The 22,090-nt window shown below is 40.1% G+C and overlaps 1 long non-coding RNA gene across 1 annotated transcript in view; it reads left to right on the top strand.

Annotated features, from left to right (window-relative positions):
* LOC128311746 (uncharacterized) overlaps nt 1–22,090 on the top strand; it is a 59,977-nt gene that overhangs the window by 10,433 nt on the left and 27,454 nt on the right. The window contains exon 2 of the long non-coding RNA XR_008290279.1: nt 16,614–16,763. This is a non-coding gene — a long non-coding RNA (uncharacterized LOC128311746). The remainder of the gene's footprint in view (nt 1–16,613; nt 16,764–22,090) is intronic.

The raw sequence follows: 22,090 nt of genomic DNA, 5'->3' as shown, positions 1-22,090 counted from the left end.
GACCCTTACTTGGGGCTCTTGTCTCCTTACAGACATTAGCTTCTCTTGCATTTTAATCCTGTGTCCACTCCCTTGCTGGACAAGAGAGAACTCCAGACCCAGAGTCTACGACAATTAAAATCTGGGGTTAGGAAGTTTGCACGAGTGTTCACGATAGGCAAAAATGCCATTGTTGTTGAGCTGTTTTTTGTGATAAAGCTGGAAAAGATACTCCTTTTTTAACTTTAGGAACTCATGTAGTATTTATGTTTTGGGATATGCCCATAAAAGGTCAGTTGTTCAAAATACTTGATGGACAATTAGGTTGCTTCCATATCTTGCTATTGGAAATAACATTGCAATGAATCCAAGGGTCCAGACAATTCTTCAATATCTGATAGTAGCTTCATTTCCTTTGGATATATACCCAGAGGTGGGATTGCTGGATTATATGGCAGTTTCATTTTTAATTTTTGGGAAACCTTTATTCCATTTTCTATAGTGGCTGCTCCAAGTTACATTCCTACCAAGAGTGCACAAGGGTCACCTTTTCTCCATATCCTTGCCAACAATTACTTCTTGACTTTTGATGAAAGTCTTTCTAACAGGGCTGAGGCGATATCTCATTGTGGTTTCGAATTGTATTTCCATAAGGATGAGTGATGTTGAGTATCTCCTCATGTGTCTGTTGGCCATCTGGATATCTTCTTTGGGAAAATGTCCATTTGTTTCTGTGGGGCTTGAGTTCACAACCCTGAGATCAAGACCTGAGCTGAAATGGAGAGTTGGACGCTTAGCTGACGGAGCCACCCAGGTGCCCCATTCCTCTGCCTTTTTTTTTTTAATTTTTAATGTTTATTTATTTTTGAGAGAGAGATAGATGGGGGGGGGTGGGTGGGGGAGGAGGGGCAGAGAGAGAGGGAGACACAGAATCCAAAGCAGGCTCCAGGCTCCAAGCCGGCAGCACAGAGCCCAGCATGGGGCTCAAACCCACGAACAGTGAGATCACGACCCGAGCTGAAGTCAGACGCTTAACTGACTGAGCCACCCAGGCACCCCTCCTCTGCCTATTTTTTATTTGGATTCTTTCTCTTTGCTATGTATTTTAGATAGTAACCCCTTATCTGATACATGATTTAAAAATATTGTTTCCCAGTCTGTAGGCTGTCTTTTGATTTTGTCGACTCTTTTTTTCCTGCGCAGAAGCTTTTTAGGTTGACATAGTCTCACCACATAGTGATGACAGTGACACAACATTGTGAATGTACTTCATGCCACTTATTGTGCACTTTTAAATGACTAAAGTGGCTATACCTACTTCACAATTAAAAAAATTACTACACAAACATACATTAATAAATCACATTATAGGGGCCTAGTAACAATGAGCTTGGCTTAAGATGTTTATCCTGTCCCAACAAAATGAGATCTGCAAAAATATTCAGATGTTGGAATTTGTCAGACGCATGAGAAGAGTAAATATATATTTATCTATACCTAACGAAGTAAAAACAAGATTAAAAATATTTGCAGGGATAAGAAAACTATAAGACAGCATAGCTGTGAAAAAAGTAGGGCTTTCCAAAATGAAAACTACAAATGACGTCTTTGGCAGCTGACTCCAGCAATTCTTTAAAAAAACTTTTTAAATGTTTTTATTTTCTGTTTGAGAGAGAGAGAGAGAGAGAGAGAGAGAGGGAGAGAGAGAGAGAAAGAGACAGAGCACAAGCAGGGGAGGGCCAGAGAGAGAGGGAGACACAGAATCTGAAGCAGGCTCCAGGCTCTGAGCCATCAGCACAGAGCCCCATGCAGGGCTTGTACTCACAAGCTCATGACTTGAGCCAAAGTCAGACACTTAACCAACTGAGCCACCCAGGTGCCCTTGACTCCAGCAATTTTAACAAAAAAAACTTTCAAGTTCAAGAGATTTAATATTATAATTATAATTATAATTAATTATAATTATAATTATAATTTTTCTTGTTCACTCAAAAAGTTGGAGTAAGTTAGACAGCTTTCCTTGGTAGCTCTCCTCGGGTAAAGATTTGGACTTCTTTCTATGAATGACTTTGACATCTTAAGAGTCCTTTTCTTTCTTCCAGACAGGTGTGTGTGTGTGTGTGTGTGTGTGTGTGTGCGCGCGCGCGTGCACACACACACGCACATGCAAGCAAATGCACTTTTTCAATAAGTAAACTGAAAAATAGTCTGGGGTTATAATAGATACTATTAATATAATTTAGAATTAATTTTATCTTCTACATTTATTTAAATAGGTTTTAGGACATCCGAACTAGACGTAAAGATTTCAAAAATGATGTCTGGAATTTTTGCTTTATAACACTAGAGAAATCACTTGGCTGATATTGATAGTAAAAAAATTGTCTCTAAATGATGAAAATAAACAAAGTTTCGAGATGCTGTTTTCTCTCCATTCATTGCAGGTGTGGGTAGAATTAATTCTCAACCAATGAAAAGACAAATTGGATGTAATCATTTTAGATTTTTCTTTCTTAGCACTGGTTTTCAAAATACTTGGGACATCTGGCTATGTGCTATGTAAGAATTTTGTTTAGATAATTTCAATGAAGATCCAGTTAAAATAATCCTGAAATGAATTTGCGAAATTACTATCATTATCATGCTCCTTGTTAACTTGTGTTTCAACATCAGCTTCTCCACTGCCTTCTCTACTTGACCATCAGTCAATTATGTGTATAAATTAAACAATATGTGATTAAGGATAAACAAATTAAAATTCCAAACAGTCCAAAACATCACCCTCGCTGGCAAATTCCGCTGAGTGAGAATCCACTAAGTTGTGAACACACTTACTAGATCTTGACCAATTGCTGTACTTTATCATGCAGAATTCTCTTTGTCCCATTTAAAAAAGACAAATACTGGGGCGCCTGGGTGGCTCAGTCGCTTGGGCGTCTGACTTCAGCTCAGGTCACGATTTCACAGTTCGTGAGTTTGTGCCCCATGTCAGGTCTGTGCTGACAGCTCAGAGCCTGGAGCCTGCTTCAGATTCTGTGTCTTCCTCTCTCTCTGCCCCTCCCCTGCTTGCACTCTGTCTCTCTGTCTCTCTCTGTCTCTCTCTGTCTCTCTCTCTCTCAAAAATAAATAAACATTAAAAAAATAGAAAAGACAAATACTTTAAAACTATTGTGTTAATCAAGGCGGTGGAAAATTAAAACAGATTTCCAGTTTTATATTATTAGTTTATTTATTTTAATATAATTTATTGTCGACTTAGCTAACATACGGTGTATGCAGTGTGCTCTTGGCTTTGGGAGTAGATTCCCGTGATTCATCGTTAACATACAACACCCAGTGCTCGTCCCAACAAGTGCCCTCCTCAATGCCCATCACCCATTTCCCGCCCCCGCCCCCCTCCCCCTGTTTTCCAGATTTGTTTTTATTTGTTTGTTTGTTCGCTTATTTATTTATTTTTCCAGATTTAGATAGGATCTGAAACTAGCATGTCCTATTGGGATCATTCCTCAAGCCCAACCCTAAAGGGGCCAGAGGAGTAAGAGAGAGAGATTCATGGGTAGACTCCAATAAAACCCGAGAGAAACCCTGGAGGAGGCTAGATGGTTGGATCACAGAGTGCGGGTGTGTAAACCGGCAGGCGGGTGCATGAGCAGAATCTCCCCGAGAAGGAGACACCTCAGATAAATTATTCCCCATCCTCATATTACTCAAGGTGGATCATTTCCCTCTCTCCTACTATCTTATCCCTACTTCCCACCTCTTAATCGAGATGTCATTGACATAGAACATTGTGTAAGTTTAAGGTGTACAATGTGATGATTTGATATACGTAAATGTCGTTAAATTGTTTACCACAATAAGGTTAATTAACATATTCTTCACGTCACATAATTACTGTGGTGTAATTATTATTGTTCCAATGAGAACATTACAACTATACCCTCATGGCGATTTTCAAGTGTACAATACGGCATTGTTAACTGTAGTCACCATGATGCACCTTAGATCCTGGAATTTATTGTATAACTAGAAGTTGGTACCCTTTGACCAGTATCTCCCCATTTCATCCAATCCCTCCCCGCTACCGGCAACCACCTTCTGCTCTCTGTTTCTATGAGTTTGGTGTTTGTTTTTTTTTGTTTGTTTATTTATTTATTTATGAGGAGAGAGAGAGAGAGAGAGAGAGAGAGAGAGAGAGAGAGAGAGAGAGAGTGCATGCACACCCAAGTGGGGGAGAGAGGCAGAAGGAGAGGGAGAGAAAGAATCTTTACAAAAAAAATTTTTTTTATGTTTATTTATTTTTGAGAGAGAGGGAGAGACAGAGCGTGAGCAGGGGACGGGCAGAGAGAGAGGGAGACACAGAATCCGAAGCAGGCTCCAGGCTCCGGGCTGTCGGCACAGAGCCCGACGCAGGGCTTGAACTCACGAACTGTGAGATCATAACCTGAGCCGAAGTTGGACGCTCAGCCCAACTGAGCCACCCAGGTGCCCCAGTGGGAGAGAAAGAATCTTAAGCAGTCTCCACACCCTGCATGGAGTTTGAGCCCATGACCCTGGGATCATGACTTGAGCTAAAATCACAAATGGGATGCTTAACTGACTGAGCCACCCAGGCACCCAGGCACTTAGATTCCAAGTATAAGTGATATTATATAGTATTTATATTTCTCTGTGACTTACTTCAGTTGGCATAATGCTCTCAAGGTCCATTCTATTGTCACAAATGGCAGGATTTCTTCATTTTTTATAGCTAAATAATATTCCATCACACACACACACACACACACACACACACACACACACTATATTTTCTTTATCCATTCACCCATCCGTGGACACTTAGGTTGTTTCCATTTGTTGGCTATTGTGAGTAATGCTGCAGTAACATGAGAATACAGATATCTCTTGAAGATAGTGATTTGATCTTCTTTGGTTCTATACCTGGAAGTGGGATTGCTGGATCTTTGAGGAGCTTCCATACTATTTTCTATAAGTGGCTGTACCAATTTACATGACCACAAATAGTACATAAGTGTTCCCTTTTCTCCACAACCTTGCCAGTATTTATTTTATTTATCAAAAAATTTTTTTAAATGTTTATTTATTTTTGAGAGAGTGGGAAAGAGCACGAGTGTGGGAAGGGCAAAGTGAGAGGGGGACAGAGGAGAGCAGAGAGCCTGCTCTGCGGACAGCAGAGAGCCTGATGTGGGGCTCAAACTCACGAACTGTGAGGTCATGACCTGAGCTGAAGTTGGAGCTTAACTGACTGAGCCACCCAGATGCCCCCTTGCCAGCACTTATTATCTTTCATCTTTTTGAAAATAGCCATTCCAGCAGGTATGAGTCATATCTCATTGTGGCTTTGATTTGAGTTTCCCTGATGACTAGTGATATTGAACATTTTTTCATATACTTGTTGGCCACATGTGTGTTTTCTTTGGAAAAATGTCTATTTGGATCCTCTGCTCAGTTTGTAATTGGATTGTTGTTGTTTGCTATTGAGTTGTGTGAGTTCCTTGTATATTTTGGATACTAAACCTTTATTCGATGTATGGTTTTCAAATATTTTCTTCCAACATGAATACACATTTTTAAAAGTTTATTTGTTTTGAGAGACACAGGAGCTGTGTGTGGGGGGAGGCGCAGAGAAAGAGGGAGAATCTCAAGCAGGCTCCACACTGTCAGTGTAGAGGCTGGTGCTGGGCTCGAACTCATGAACCTGTGCCGAAGTCAGGAGCCAGATGCTCAACCGACTGCAGCCAACTGAGCCACCCAGGAGCCCCTGAATACACATTTTCCCGAAGAAAACATCCAGATGGCTAACCGACACATGAGGAGATGCTCAACATCACTCATCATCAGGGAAATACAAATCAAAATCACAATGAGATACCACCTCACACCTGTCAGAATGACTAAAATTAACAACACAAGAAATAGCGGGTGTTGGTGAGGGTGTGGAGAAAAAGGAACTCTCTTGCGCTGTTGGTGGGAATGCAAACTGGTGCAGCCACTGTGCAAAACAGTATGGAGGTTCCTCAAAAAGTTAAAAATAGAACTACCATATGATCCAGCAATTGTACTATTTATGAAAAGGATACAAAAAAACAGATTCAAAGGGGTACATGCACTCTGATGTTTATAGCACAATTATCAATAATAGTCAAACTATGCAAAGAGCCCAAATGTCCATCAACTGATGAATGGATAAAGATGTGATATATCTATCTATATCTATATATCTATATCTATATCATCTGTGATCATATATGTGTATATATAGATACATATATATCTATATATCTATAATGGGATATTGTTTAGCCATTAAAAAGAATGAAGTCTTGCCATTTGCAATGATGTAGATGGAACTAGAGTGTGTTATGCTAAGTGAAATAAGCCAGTCAGAGAAAGTCAAATACCTTATGATTTCACTCATGTGTGGAATTTAAGAAGCAAAACAGATGAACATAGGGGAGGGGGAAAAAGAGAAGGAAACAAACCATAAGAGACTTTTTATTTTTATTTTTGAGACAGAGAGAGACAGAGCATGAATGGGGAGAGGGTCAGAGAGAGAGGGAGACACAGAATCAGAAGCAGGCTCCAGGTTCTGAGCTGTCAGCACAGAGCCCGATGTGGGGCTCGAACTCACGGACCACGAGATCACGACCTGAACCGAAGTCGGACGCTTAACCGACTGAGCCACCCAGGTGCCCCCATAAGAGACTCTTAACAACAGAGAATGAACTGAGGGTTGATGGAGGAAGGTGGGTGGGGGATGGGTTGGATGGGTGGTGGGTATTAGGAAGGCATTTTTTAAAAAAAAATTTTTTTTTAACATTTATTTATTTTTGAGACAGAGAGAGACAGAGCATGAATGGGGGACATTTATTAATTTTTGAGACAGAGAGAGACAGAGCATGAACGGGGGAGGGTCAGAGAGAGAGTGAGACACAGAATCCGAAACAGGCTCCAGGCTCTGAGCAGTCAGCACAGAGCCTGACGCCGGGCTCAAACCCACGGACAGTGAGATTGTGACCTGAGCCAAAGTCGGACGCTTAACCGACTGAGCCACCCAGGAGCCCCTAGGAAGGCATTTTTTATGAGCACTGGGTGTCATATGTAAGTGATGAACCACTGAATCCTACTCCTGAAACCAATATTACACCATATGTTAACTAACTAGAATTTAAATAAAAATTTGAAAAGAAAATATAAAACAAACAAACAAAAAGTCCAAATAGCTTCTTCGAGTCTGTAGGTTGCCTTTTCATTTTATCGATAGTTTCTTCTGCTGTTTAGAAGCTTTATAGTTTGATAGAATCCCACTTGTTGATTTTTTCTTTTATTGTTTGTGCTTTCAGTATCATATCCAAAGACCATTGTCAAGGAGCTTTCCTTCCCCCTGTTTTCTTCAAGCTAATGTAACCAAATAGAGATAGGTCATACTGGGTTAGGGTAGACCCTAATCCAATGACTGGTGTCCTTCTGAGAAGAGAGAAATTTGGGACACAGAAGCACATAGGGAAAATACCATGAGATGACGGTATTTTCTACAAGCTAAAGAAACCCAAGAATTGTCAGAAACAGCCAGAGGCAATGAATGATTCTCCCTTAGACACTTCAGATGGGGTACCGCCCTGCTGACACCTTGAACTTGGACTTCCAGTCTCTGAAATTGTGAGGGGATAAACTTCTGTGGTTTTAAGCCACCAAGTTTGTAGTACTTTATTATGGTAGTTGTAGGAAACTAGCACAACCTTTTCTCTTTCCGTAGCTCCCGTTCAGGTCACTCTTTCTCGGCCTCCCACTGACCTGTGGGACCTCGGCCTTCCCACTAAACATACTGACCTGTGCCAGCTCTTCAAATGCCCAGGCTCTCTCCCATCTACGAACCCTCAAACAACCTGCTTCTCTTAGCTGAGTAATGTTTCCATCAATGATTACCCCACCAACTCTCAATACTTCAAGAACTGATAAATATCTTTCAAGTGTCAGTTTAAACACACATTTTTCCAGGAAGCCATCCTGATCTCGGGAGATTATATTAGGAACCCTGCTACGTTATCATTTTACATTCTGTTTGTCACGTAGCACAGTGATTCTCAGAGTTGGCATGTTTCAATTTCCTCAGTAAATTTCAAAAATCCAAATCCTTGAGCCCATGCCTAGTTTCTTATTTAATTGACCTCACTTGTTGGTGTTGGTGAAGATCCCATTCAGACGAAGGAGGTGTCACTGGAGGTGAAGAAATGGTGACACTTCTCTAGCTTTAGCTTTGTGTTCTGTGATCAAGATTCACATGAAGGCCTTTGGGATCCAGGTCCCAGCGTCATTAGCAAAGGGTGTCATGGTTTAGGGTGTGGATCTGGCAGCAGTAACCAGGAATGTCTTCAGTGAAGTTCTCCAGTGGAATGAGAATATATCGTGTTTGAAGTAATAAGGAAGCCATCCGAAGGATTGGGGAATTCCCTTGATTCAGGCGCTCTTCAAAGGACATTGAAGTTGAGGGGCATCGGAGTGGCTTGGTCGGTTAAGCATCTGACTTTGGCTCAAGTCATGATCTCATGGATTGTGGGTTGTCTGTGCTGACAGCTCAGAGTCTGGAGCCTGCCTGGGATTCTGTGTCTCCCTCTATCTCTGCCCCTCCCCTGCTTGCACTCTGTCTCTCTCTCAAATATAAATAAACATCAAAAATAAATAAATAAATAAATAAATAAATAAATAAAAGAATTGAGCTTTATCCTGCACATCAGAGGCTCTCATTCCTTAGTTTCATAATAGTCACCTCTGGGACAAGTTGTGTAATGAAGATTCTGTTCAGTAAATTATTCTGAGGTGGGAGGTTCAAAGCTTAAACTTGAAGTGTCACTTGCTCTTTAGGTGGTGGATTGGCAAATGTTTCCTGTAAGGTGTAGCAAATGCGCTTTTACATAGTAAGCAGTTTAGGGTTTATAGGCCAACAGGCAAAATTGAAGATATTATATAGGTATTATATTATATAGAAATTATATAACAAAAGAGAAACAAATTCCCAATTTTTTGTGTGTTTTGAAAAAATGTTTATGTATTTATTTTGAGAGAGAGAGCGCACGAGCCAGGGAGGGACAGGGAGAGAGAGAGGGAGAGAGAGAGAGAAGAGAGAATCCTAAGCAGGCTCTGTGCTGTCAGCACCGAGCTTGATGTGGGGCTTGAACTCATGAACCGTGAGATCACGACCTGAACCGAAATCAAGAGTCAGACGCTTAACTGACTGAGCCACCCAGGTGCCCCCCCCCGCAAATGTTTTGAGTGACAAAGTTCAAAATATAATAATAGTAATTGAGTACAAGTGTTTGCAAAGCAAGTCTGTCAATGAGAAGAATGGGATTCTCTCTTTTTTTGAGATAACATTTCATTTAATTAGGGTTCAAAGTGAGTTTTATCTATCATCAAAATCAATTGCAAATGTTATTTATTAATGATGATTTGTAATGAGATTTTGTATATTTCATCTTGAAATACACTGCTAAATACTGATATTAATCCGTGGGCATATGATAGTTGAACGTGTATTACTTGAAAGGCGTTTACAGAATTCTATCCAAGCATTCTCTTGATATTAGGTTAGGTGGAAACTCCTCAGCTGCTCAGTGAAATGGATATTTAAACATAGAAATTGCCTCAGCACTTGCAACGAGGTGTGAAGAATGCAGTTAAGCTGTAATTTGAACTCGGAAAATACATTTGCTGCAAATTTGTGTGGAAATATGGTTCTCGCTTCTTGCTTTAATGTTTGGCAACACAAGAAGTGTATAAAACAGACTGACATGTGATTCAACCAACGTTAGTTGTTGTTAGAGTGATTCCACTTTAAAATTTTTGAAAAAAGTTTAGTTATTTATTTTGAGAGAGAGAGTGTGTGTGTGTGTGTGTGTGTGTGTGTGTGTGTGAGCCGGGAGGGGCAGAGAGAGAGGGAGAGAGAGAGAGAGAGAGAGAGAGAGAGAGAGAGAGAGAGAATCCTAAACAGGCTCTGCACTGTCATTGCAGAGCCCTTTTAAAAGTTTATTTACTGGGGTGTCTGGGTGGCTCAGTTGGTTAAACATCTGACTTGGGCTCAGGTCATGATCTTGTGGTTCATGGGCTCAAGCCCCGCGTTGGACTCTGTGCTGACAGCTCGGAGCCTGCTTCAGACTCTGTGTCTCCCTCTCTCTCTGCCCCTCCCCTACTCACACTCTGTCTCTCTCTCAAAAATAAACACCACAAATTTTTAAGAAAATTTTATTTATTTATTTATTTATTTATTTATTTATTTATTTAATTTTAACTTGTTTTATTTTTAATTTTTTTAAAATTGACATCCAAATTAGTTAGCATATAGTGCAACAATGATTTCAGGAGTAGATTCTTTAGTGCTCCTGACCCATTTAGCCCATTCCCTCTCCCACAACCCCTCTAGTAACCCTCAGTTTGTTCTCCATATTTATGAGTCTCTTCTGTTTTGTCCCCCTCCCTGTTTTTATATTATTTTTGTTTCCCTTCCTTTATGTTCATCTGTTTTGTCTCTTAAAGTCCTCATATGAGTGAAGTCGTATGATATTTGTCTTTCTCTGACTGACTAATTTCGCTTAGCATAATACCCTCCAGTTCCATCCACATAGTTGCAAATGGCAAGATTTAATTCTTTTTTTTTTAATTTTTTTTAACGTTTTTATTTTTGAGACAGAGAGAGACAGAGCATGAACGGGGGAGGGGCAGAGAGAGAGGGAGACACAGAATCGGAAGCAGGCTCCAGGCTCTGAGCCATCAGCCCAGAGCCCGACGCGGGGCTCAAACTCACGGACCATGAGATCGTGACCTGAGCTGAATCGGACGCTCAACCGACTGAGCCACCCAGGCGCCCCAAGATTTAATTCTTTTTGATTGTCGAGTAATACTCCATTGTATCTATAGACCACATCTTCCTTATCCATTCATCTGGCTATGGACATTTGGACTCTTTCCATACTTGGGCTATTATTGATAGTGCTGCTATAGGGGCACCTGGGTGGCTCAGTCGGTTAAGCGTCCAACTTCGGTTCAGGTCATGATATCACGCTCCATGAGTTCGAGCCCCGCGTCAGGCTCTGTGCTGACAGCTCAGAGCCTGGAGCCTGCTTCGGATTCTGTGTCTCCCTCTCTCTCTGACCCTTCCCCGTTCATGCTCTGTCTCTCTCTGTCTCAAAAATAAATAAACATTAAAAAAATGATAGTACTGCTATAAACATGGGGGTGCATGTGTCCCTTTGAAACAGCACACCTGTATCCCTTGGATAAATGCCTAGTAGTGCCATTGCTGGGTTGTAGGGTAGTTCTATTTTTAGTTTTTTGAGGAAACTCCATACTGTTTTCCAGAGTGGCTGCACCAGCTTGCATTCCCAACAAAAATTTTTTTAAAAAAAGAAATGGGCAGAAGACATGAATAGACACTTTTCCAAAGAAGACATTCAGATAGCTAACAGACACACGAAAAGATGCTCAACATCACTCATCATGAGGGAAATACAAATGTTTCTCCCTTCATTCAGAGAAATTTCCTTGGCCTTAAGCTCAAAAAACTTGTAATAAAAATTTATCACGGCTAAAGGTGTGGTAAAATTAGCACGTGGTGGAGAAAGTGTAATTCGACAACACACAAAGTTTTCAAATATTTTCTGCAAAATTCCTGTTGATGAGCAATAGAATTACCCACCATAAGCTTTAAATACCTTACATTTTCACTGGCGTTGTAAATTTGTCCGATTAATTTTCTCAGTGACCCGCACATAATTTCGCCAACATCCGTGTAGAACATCTTGGCCTACTGCACTTCATATTGTATTGAATTAGTGGTTTATCTCTTTGTTTAAAACTCTTTTTGCCTTAGCTGTTGTGTGATGGGCAGAGGCTGGAAGAATTTGAGGAGCATGATACAAAAAGCCTAATTTGCCTTGAGTATTAGTTGAAAGATGGCTGTTAATAATACTTCTGGTGAGGACTCAAAGAGGTGAAGAACACGGTGGGAAAAACCGGCATCATCTTAGAGAACTCCTACGTTGTCATAGAAACATAGAAAATGTTTTTATATATTTTTGAGAGACAGCGAGAGAGAGAGAGCGAGAGAGAGAGCACAAGTGGAGGTGGGGCAGAGAGAGAGGGAGACACAGAATCCGAAGCTCCAGGCTCTGAGCTGTCAGCACAGAGCCCGGTGTGGGTCTCTGAACCCATGAACCGTGTGATCATGACCTCAGTCAAAGTCAGACGCTTAACTGACTGAGCCACCCAGGCGCCCCAGAAGTAACTTCAGTTTTATACAAACTCTCACAGAGGGAAAGACACTTTGAAACCAATTCTGTAAGGCCAGAATTACTCTGATACAAAAACAAGATGACAATATTGCAAGAAAAGGAAACTACAGAGCCATACCCTCATGAATATAGACGCAGAATATCTCAATATAATTTAAGAAAACAACATCCAACATTGTTTAAAAATAATATATTAAGACTGTATGGAGGTTATCCCATAATTACAAAGGTGCTTTAACATTTGAAAATGAATCGCTATAATTTTCTCTATTAGGACACCAAAAAAGAAAAAAAAAAAGATCATTTCAACATATCTGGCAAATTGCATCTGTTCTTGATAAAAACTTTTGGCATTGTAGGAACAAAAGGGAATTCTTCAAACAGATAAAGGGAACCTTATAGAAAATTTTCAAATATCACAGCAACATGCAGAAGAATGAAACTAGACCACTTTCTTACACCATTCACAAAAATAAACTCAAAATGGATGAAGGACCTGAATGTGAGACAGGAAACCATCAAAACCCTAGAGGAGAAGGGAAAAAACCTCTGACTTCAGCTGCAGAAATTTCTTACTTGACACATCTCCAAAGGTAAGGGAATTAAAAGCAAAAATGAACTATTGGGACCTCATTAAGATAAAAAGCTTCTGCATAGGGAAGGAAACAATCAACAAAACTAAAAGGCAACCGACAGAATGGGAAAAGATATTTGCAAATAACATAGTGGACAAAGGGCTAGTATCCAAAATCTATAAAGAATTCACCAAACTCCACACCTGAAAAACAAATAATCCAGTGAAGAAATGGGCAGAAGACATGAATAGACACTTTTCTAAAGAAGACATCCAGATGGCCAACAGGCACATGAAACAATGCTCAGCGTCACTCCTCATCAGGGAAATACAAATCAAAACCACACTGAGATATCACCTCACACCGGTCAGAGTGGCTAAAATGAACAAATCAGGAGACCAAAGATGCTGGAGAGGTTGTGGAGAAACGGGAACCCTCTTGCACTGTTGGTGGGAATGCAAACTGGTGCAACCGCTCTGGAAAACAGTGGAGGTTCCCCCCCCACCCCAAATTAAAAATAGATCTACCCTATGACCCAGCAATAGCACTGCTAAGAATTTACCCGAGGGATACAGGAGTGCTGATGCATAGGGGCACTTGTACCCCAATGTTTATAGGAGCACTTTCAACAATAGCCAACTTATGGAAAGAGCCTAAATGTCCATCAAGTGACGAATGGATAAAGAAGACGTGGTTTATATATACAATGGAATACTACTGAAAATGGGAAAGAATGAAATATGGCCATTTGTAGCAATGTGGATGGAACTGGAAAGTATCATGCTAAGTGAGATAAGTCAGGCAGAGAAAAACAGATACCATATGTTCTCACTCATATGTGGATCCTGAGAAACTTAACAGAAGACCAGGGTGGAAGGGAAGGGAGAAAAAAGTTACAGAGGGGGAAGGAGGCAAACCATAAGAGACTCTTAAATACTGAGAACAAACTGAAGTTGATGGGGGAGAGGGGGAAGTGGGTGATTGGCATTGAGGAGGGCACCTGTTGGGATGAGCACTGGGTGTTGCATGGAAACCAATTTGACAATAAATTATATATATATATATATATATATATATATATATATGTATATATAAAATATATAAATATATAAAAATATATAAATACATAATTATATTATATATAATTATAAATAAACAAATAAATAAATAAAATAAAATTTCCAAATATCATAGTTAATACTGAAATACCGAATGCTTTTCCCACAAAGATCAGGAATAAGACAAACATTTCCACTCTCACTTCCATATTGTGTTGGTGTATCCCACCAGGGCAACAAGGCAAAGAAAAGAAAGGGCATCTAGAATAAAAAGGAAACTATTAGTGGGTGAGCAGAACCAGCACAGTACGTTGTGTGGGCTCAATAAATGTTTGCTGAGTGAATAAAATTGTACTGGGTTTTTGGTAAGAATGTCACACTGTTTTTTTTAGCCTCTTTATCACCCGCTTCACTTTATGCTTCTCCAGCACCAGCTGAGTATCCATTTCCCTGTGCTTCACCCATTCTCGGAATGAACTGCACATTTAAAAGTCTCTGCAGCTTTGGCAAATGAAAGTTGGCATTTCATTTTGGTGTATATTTCTTTGATCACTATTAAATATGAGCCTCTTTTCATAGGATTGTTATTCATGTGGTTTTTTCCGCCCTGGAAATTATTGGTTCTTGCTCTTTGCTCGCTTTTTGTGTTGAAGTAGAATCTTATTTATAATGATATTTTATTAAATATGTACCCATGCATATCCATTCACATTTTAGAATCATTTATCACGCTAATTGCCCTTTAACACTTGATAGTATTTATAATATTTTTAAATGATTCATGTTGATCTTTTAAAATACAAAGCCAGGGGTGCCTAGGTGGCTCAGTTGGTTAAGCGTCCGAGTTCAGCTCAGGTCATGATCTCATGGTTTGTGGGTTTGAGCCCCGGGGTCGGGCTCCATGCTGACAGCTCAGAACCTGGACCCTGCTTCAGATTCTGTGTCTGCCTCTCTCTCTGCCCCTCCCCTTCTCGCACTCTGTCTCTCTTTCAAAAATAAATAAATGTTAAAAAAACTTTTAAGGGTGGTTGGCCAAAAGACAAATGGTTGGTTATCGTTCTAGAGAAATTGTTAGGTGTAGTTGGCTTTCAACAATAGCCAGATGTATCTTGCATGTGCTGAAGACAATGATGTGTCTGATTCACTCCTTGCTGACATTTGTTCTGTGAAAGCCTAAGTCTTGCTAACAACTTTTTGTCAGACTCAGTTCTAAAAGCCCTCATTCTGACTTCAGGGAATAATCCCTTGGCTTTCAGTGGAAAATGCCATTATTTTCACATGGGGTAGTTAAGATCAGTGTAATCCCTCAGGAATGGAGGGAAAACCACCTCTCCCCAAACTCTTCCCTCTCTCACCTTGGGGCAAAGAGGTGTTGACCAGAACAGAAATTCTGCCCCCCCCCACTCCCCCAGGAACATGAACAATATCTGGCTTATCCGATATCCCATATGATTTGTTGTCAAAAGAGAAGCATATCTGGATGTGAGGGCAAGAGCTCTAAAGAGAATCTGGAGCAAGAAAATATTGTTCCCAAAATGCTGTAGGTTGAGTATCAGGCCATAAAAGGGTACAGTGAGTGCCAATGTGCAGTGAATAAAAGGAGTAGACATACTTCATAAGCTTTAGAGCCTAAGAGACGTTCCCTAAGATTTCTAAGACAGCCTTAACAATTGATGACAGTATTGGTCCAGGTGATTTATGGTCTGTTAAAGAAAACGGCTCATCCTGTTTTATAGAACTTTTAAAAAATCTGCAAGTTATTTTACCAGCAAAAATGGGTTTGCTTGGGGCAACTGGGTGGCTCAGTCTGTTGAGCAAATGACTTGAGCTCAGGTCATGATCTCATGGTTTGTGAGTTTGAGCCCTGTGTCGAGCTCTGTGCTGACAGCTCGGAGCCTGGAGCCTGCTTCTGATTCTGTGTCTCCCTCTCTCTCTGCCCCCCCCCCCCCCACTCATGCTCTGTCTCTCTCTGTCTCAGAAATAAACATTAAAAAAAAGTTTTTAAAAATGGGTTTGCTCAAGAATAGCAGAGAATTGCAATCTGGGACAAGCAGGCTACTAGCTAAACCATAGGGATGTCCAATAAAGAAAGGAGAGGAATGCTATTTTAAGGACGAGAAGGAGGAAGTTGAGAAAGGTTGTTTAGAATCAAGTCCACTGAAGAAAACAAGAGTTCAGGGTGATGATAGTTTTTCATTGACTGAGTTGCAGGGGTGGCCAATTCATTATAGAAAATGCAATGTACATCTTTCACTGTTGGAGCCTGTAATTGGTGATTCTTTCCTGTTGACAATTCTTCCTGTAATTGACACTGAGTGGTATAGCTCCCCCTTGTACCCTCCCCTTCTAGCATCCTGAGTCGACATTTGTAAGGGTTCCCTTTATTAATTTTCACAGGACTTTTATTTTTAGGGCAGTGATCTTAACATAAAATTATCGCGGAACATGATGTTAAATTGGGCTGTTTATGGTTATGGTTTCTACTGAGGCCCCGAGAAAAGAGATGGTAAATACCTACATATTCTACTGAAAGTTATAAAACCACCCACGCAGAAGAAAGTAATATGAAATCTGAGCTCATCACTCAACTGGAGGGTATAAAGTGCTGAAAATGATAGGGCTAGATGTGGAAAGTTAGGAAATGATTTCTTTGCAGAAGTTCAGCATTGTGTGAATCTTTTTCCTTTGCTCCCCAGCGTGGAGGTCCGAGTGAGTGAAGCTTCAAGGACACTGTAGGGGAGAGCCTGTTGTGTGTTTCCTGGATTGAGGAGTACAGTGGCATGACATTTCTAAGAAATCTAAGAGCTGGAAGCAATGGGCTATTAACCTGAAGCGTCAGAACTGAGGTAAAGAGACTGGCATCTAACGATATTTCCAGTAACAGATGCAAGGATACATGAATTTGCTAATAGATTAGGTTCTGGAAGGCAGAGCTGGTCTGGAGTCATTTTAATTCTTGTGTGGGAAGAGGGAGGGGGAAAGGGAGCTGGAGTGGGCAAAGTGACCGGTAATAGGGCAATACATGGCCAGATTTGCAGGGCCTGGAGGCAAGGAGCCAGAGGAAAATGCATTTCTTGTGTGGTAGGAGATAGGGTAAAATGCCAAATGGTTCCAGTGGAAAGCTTTAGAGAACCTACATAGGGTACTCCAAGGAAAGGAATCTGCTTTGATCATCTATCACGTCCAGCTCCGAACACTTACCAACACTCACACCCATCCTTCCTATCGACTTTTCTTTCCCAAGCTCTGAGTAGGTGGAATTCAGAACCCTGGCCCGTAAATTAGGGGGACGAAGAGGAAGCACAGCACAACTAAATAGAGAAATAGTCAACAGCATCTTTTCCCCGTTGCCTTATCAACCCTTAACACTTCCAAGGCAGGTTCAAACTAGGGAGGCAGAGAAGCTATAACTCTGAATGAAGGCCTCAGGTTTCATTTTTGGTCTTGGCTGGGGTATAGTAGTTACTAAAATGAAGCTACTCTTGTGAGTGAAAGGATGGGGGCTTTTTTATTACTGTTTGTGGCTCGTCGGAGGTTTCATCCAGGGATAGGGAAAGAACCACAGAACAGGTGTAAGAAGAAGAGTGAGGAGCGATGAGGCAGGGATTTTTCTTTTTTAATGTTTAATGCTCTTTATTAAAAAAAAATTATTTATTTATTTTTGAGAGACTGGGGGAGGGACAGCGAGATGGGGTGAGAGAGAATCCCAAGCAGGCTCTGCGCTTATTTTTATTATTTTTATTTTTTATTTTTTATTTTTTAATTTTTAAAAATTTACATCCATAGTAGGATATAGTGCAACAATGATTTCAGGAGTAGATTCCTTAATGCCTCTGACTCATTTGGCCCATCCCCCCTCCCACAACCCCTCCAGCAACCCTCTGTTCTCCATATTTAAGAGTCTCTTACATTTTGTCCCCCTCCCTGTTTTTATGTTCTTTTTGCTTCCCTTCCCTTATGTTCATCTGTTTTGTCTCTTAAAGTCCTCATATGAGTAAAGTGATATGATATTTGTCTTTCTCTAACTGACTAATTTCGCTTAGCATAATACCCTCCGGTTCCATCCATGTAGTTGCAAATGGCAAGATTTCATTCTTTTTGATTGCCGAGTAATACTCTACTGTATATATATATACATATATATATAATACTCTACTGTATATATATACATATATACCACATCTTCTTTATCCATTCATCTGTTGATGGACATTTGGGCTCATTCCATACTTTGGCTATTGTCGATAGTGCTGCTGTAAACATGGGGGTGCATGTGCCCCTTCGAAACAGCATACCTGTATCCCTTGGATAAATACCTAGTAGTGATATTGCTGGGTCATAGGGTAGTTCTATTTTTAATTTTTTGAGGAAGCTCCATACTGTGTTCCAGAGTGGCTGCACCAGTTTGCATTCCCACCAGCAGTGCCAAAGAGATCCACCTTCTCCTCATCCTTGCCAACATCTGTTGTTGCCTGAGTTGTTAATGTTAGCCATTGTGACATGTGTGAGGTGGTATCTCATTGTGGTTTTGGTTTGTATTTCCCTGATGATGGGTGATGTTGAGCATTTTTTCATGTGTTGGTTGGCCACCTGGATGTCTTCTTTGGAGAAGTGTCTATTCATGTCTTTGGCCCATTTCCTCACTGGATTATTTGTTTTTTGGGTGTTGAGTTTGATAAGTTCTTTATAGATTTTGGATACTAACCCTTTAAATGATATGTCATTTGCAAATATCTTCTCCCATTCCATCGGTTGCCTTTTAGTTTTGCCGATTGTTTCCTTCACTGTGCAGAAGCTTTTTATTTTGATGAGGTCCTAATAGTTCATTTTTGCATGTTTCCCTTACCTCTGGTGATGTGTTGAATAAGAAGTTGCTGCGGCCAAGGTCAAAAGGTTTTTGCCTGCTTTCTCCTTGAGGATTTTGATGGCTTCCTGTCTTATGTTTAGGTCTTTCATCCATTTTGAGTTTATTTTTGTGTATGGTGTAAGGAAGTGGTCCAGATTCATTTTTTTCCATGTTGTTGTCCAGTTTTCCCAGCACCACTTGCTGAAGAGACTGTCTTTATTCCATTGGATATTCTTTCCTGCCTTGTCAAAGATTAGTTGGCCATATGTTTGTGAGTCCATTTCTGGGTTCTCTATTCTGTTCCATGGATCTGAGTGCCTGTTTTTGTGCTACTACCATATTATCTTGAAGATTACAGCTTTGTAACACCGCTTGGAGTCTGGGGTTGTGACGTCTCTTGCTTTGGTTTTCTTTTTCAAGACAGCTTTGGCAATTTGGGGTCTTTCCTGGTTCATACAAATTTTAGGATTGTTTGTTCTAGCTCTGTGAAGAATGCTGGTGTTATTTTCATAGGGATTGCAAACCAGATAAGATTATTTAGGAAGAAAAATAATATGTGGAATATTACAAAAGTGGACGCATTTTGAAATTTAGAGTAACCGTTTAATAAGTGAAACATTGCACTAGAGCCCTGGGGGAATAATTATATTTATCAAGAGCAGAAATCACAGATGTAACTCTCCCTATTTGTTGATATGAGACTGTTGTCAAAGCTCTCTCATCAGTCTATTACCAGAAGACCTCTTAATGCCATGTGAAACCATATAAAAGAAGATGAAATATGGGACGTTGTCACAAATGTTTATTATAAAATACATGCATTTAGGATAGTGGATTTGTGTGTTGTGTTTAGAGAGTTGATAAGTGAAATCAAGAGATCAGTACTTGGTCCCCTGTGTAGAGCACCATGACCCACATTTGATTCAGCTCCAGCCATTTTTCCAGGTAGCCCCAGTGCTGAGTTGTCCTGAGTCAAACTGGCTTATGCCTGCTCCAGCTCTAGTTAGTCACCCCAAACCACCAGTCTCACATAGTCTACACAGGGGATTTTCCCACACAGGGACACTCTTTCAAACCTGGGAAAGGTAGCTGTTTTGTCTAATTCATAGAAACAAATACAGGAAGTCAACCAAAATGAGGAGACAGAGGAATACGCTGCAATGAACGAATAAGACAAAACTTTAGAAAAATAGCTAAATGAAATGGAAATAAGCAATCTGCTTCATAAAAAATTCATGGCAGTGGTCATAAAGATGCTCACCAGACTTCAGAGAAGAGTGGATAAACTTAGTGAGAGCTTCAGTAAAGAGATAGAAAATATAAAAAAGAAGTGAGGATAGTTGAAGAATACAATAACTGAAGTGAAAAGTACACTAGAGAGAATCAACAGCAGATTAGAGGATGCAGAAGAATGGGTCAGCGAAATGGAAGACGGGGTAATGGAAAGTGTTCAAGCTGAACAGCGACAATAAAAATGAATTTTAAAAAGTGGTGATAAGTTAAGGAACCTCTGGGACAACATCAAGTGTACTAACATTTGCAGGATATTAGGGATCTCAGAAGGAGAAAAGAGAAAGGGTGAGAACACTTATCTGAAGAAATAAGAGCTGAAAATTCTCCTAATCTGGGGAAGGAAACGGATATCCAGGTGCAGGAGGCACAGAGATGGCCCAAACGAGATGACCTCAAGGAGGTCCACACCAAGACACATAATAATGGAAATGTCAAAATTGAAACATAAACAAAGAACCTTGAGAGGCAAGAGAAAAGCAACTTGTTATGCACAAGAAGAAGCCCATAAGGCTATCAACTGATTTTTCAGCAGAAATTTTGCAGGCCAGAGGGGAGTGGCATGATATATTCAAAGTGCTGAAAGAAAACAACCTACAACAAAGAATACTCTGCCTGGCAGAATTATTCATAATTGAAGGAGAGATAAAGTATTTCCCAAACAAATAACAGTTAAAGGGCTTCATCACCATTAAACTGGCCTTATAAGAAATGTTAAATGGACTTCTTAAGGTAGAAAAGAAAAAACCATAACTAGAAGTGAGAAAATTATAAAAGAAAAAATTCCATGGGTAAAAGCAAACATAGTAAAGTAGTAGGTTAATCACTTATGTAGCTAGTATGCAGGTTAAACCATGAAAGTAGCAAAATCAATTATATCTAAGAAATTGGTTAAGGGATTCATAAACTGAAAAGATGTAGAATGTTACATCATATACATAAAGCAGGGAGAGGGAGAGTAAAAATGTAACACTTTAAGAATGGGTTTGACAGAAACCCATCGGGGAGGGGAAGGAAAAAAAAAAAAAAAGAGGTTCGAGTGGGAGAGAGCCAAAGCATAAGAGACTGTTAAAAACTGAGAACAAACTGAGGGTTGATGGGGGTGGGAGGGAGGGGAGGGTGGGTGATGGGTATGGAGGAGGGCACCTGTTGGGATGAGCACTGGGTGTTGTATGGAAACCAATTTGACAATAAATTTCATATATTGAAGAAAAAGAAAAAAAAAAGAATGGGTTTGAACTTAAGTGATCATCTATTTAATATAGACTGCTATACTTAGGATCTTACATACGGATTTCATAGTAATCAAGAAGCAAGACCTGTAATAGAGACACACAAAAAAGAGAGAAAGGAATCCAAGCATAACATAAAAGGAATAACATAACATGAATCACAAGGGAAGAGAGCAAGAGAAGAAAGAGAACGGCAAAAACATCCAGAAAACAACGAACAAAACGGCAACTTGTACATACCTATCAACAATTACTTTAAATGTAAATGGTCTAACTGCTCCAATCAAACGCATAGGGTGGAAGAATAGAGAGCAACAATAATAGACTCATCCATTTCTGCCTACAAGAGGCTCACTTCAGACTTAAAGACACATACAGATTAACAGGGAAGGCATGGAAAAGGATATTCCATGCAAATGGAAGCAGAAAAAAAAAAAAAAGCTGGAGCAGCAATACTTAGGCAAAACAGACTTTAAAACAAAGGCTGCAACAAGAGACACAAAAGGCATTACATGACGGACGATAAAGGGATCAATCCAATAATAGGATATAACATTGTAAGTATCTATGCATCCAACATAGGGGTGCCTAAATATATAAAGCAAATATTAACAAATATAAAGGGAAAAATTAAAAATAATATGATAGTGGCAGGGGACTTTAATATCCCACTTATATCAATGGATAGATCATCCAGGCAAAAATCAACAAGGAAAGGGTGCTTTTGAACAACACATTGGGCCAGAGAGATGTAACAGACATACAGAACATTCCATCCCCAAACAACGTAATACACATTCTTTTC

This window comes from Acinonyx jubatus, chromosome D1 (genome assembly GCF_027475565.1).
Source record: "Acinonyx jubatus isolate Ajub_Pintada_27869175 chromosome D1, VMU_Ajub_asm_v1.0, whole genome shotgun sequence".
Taxonomy (NCBI): Eukaryota; Metazoa; Chordata; class Mammalia; order Carnivora; family Felidae; genus Acinonyx; species Acinonyx jubatus.
This window is presented reverse-complemented; position numbering and strand designations above follow the sequence as displayed.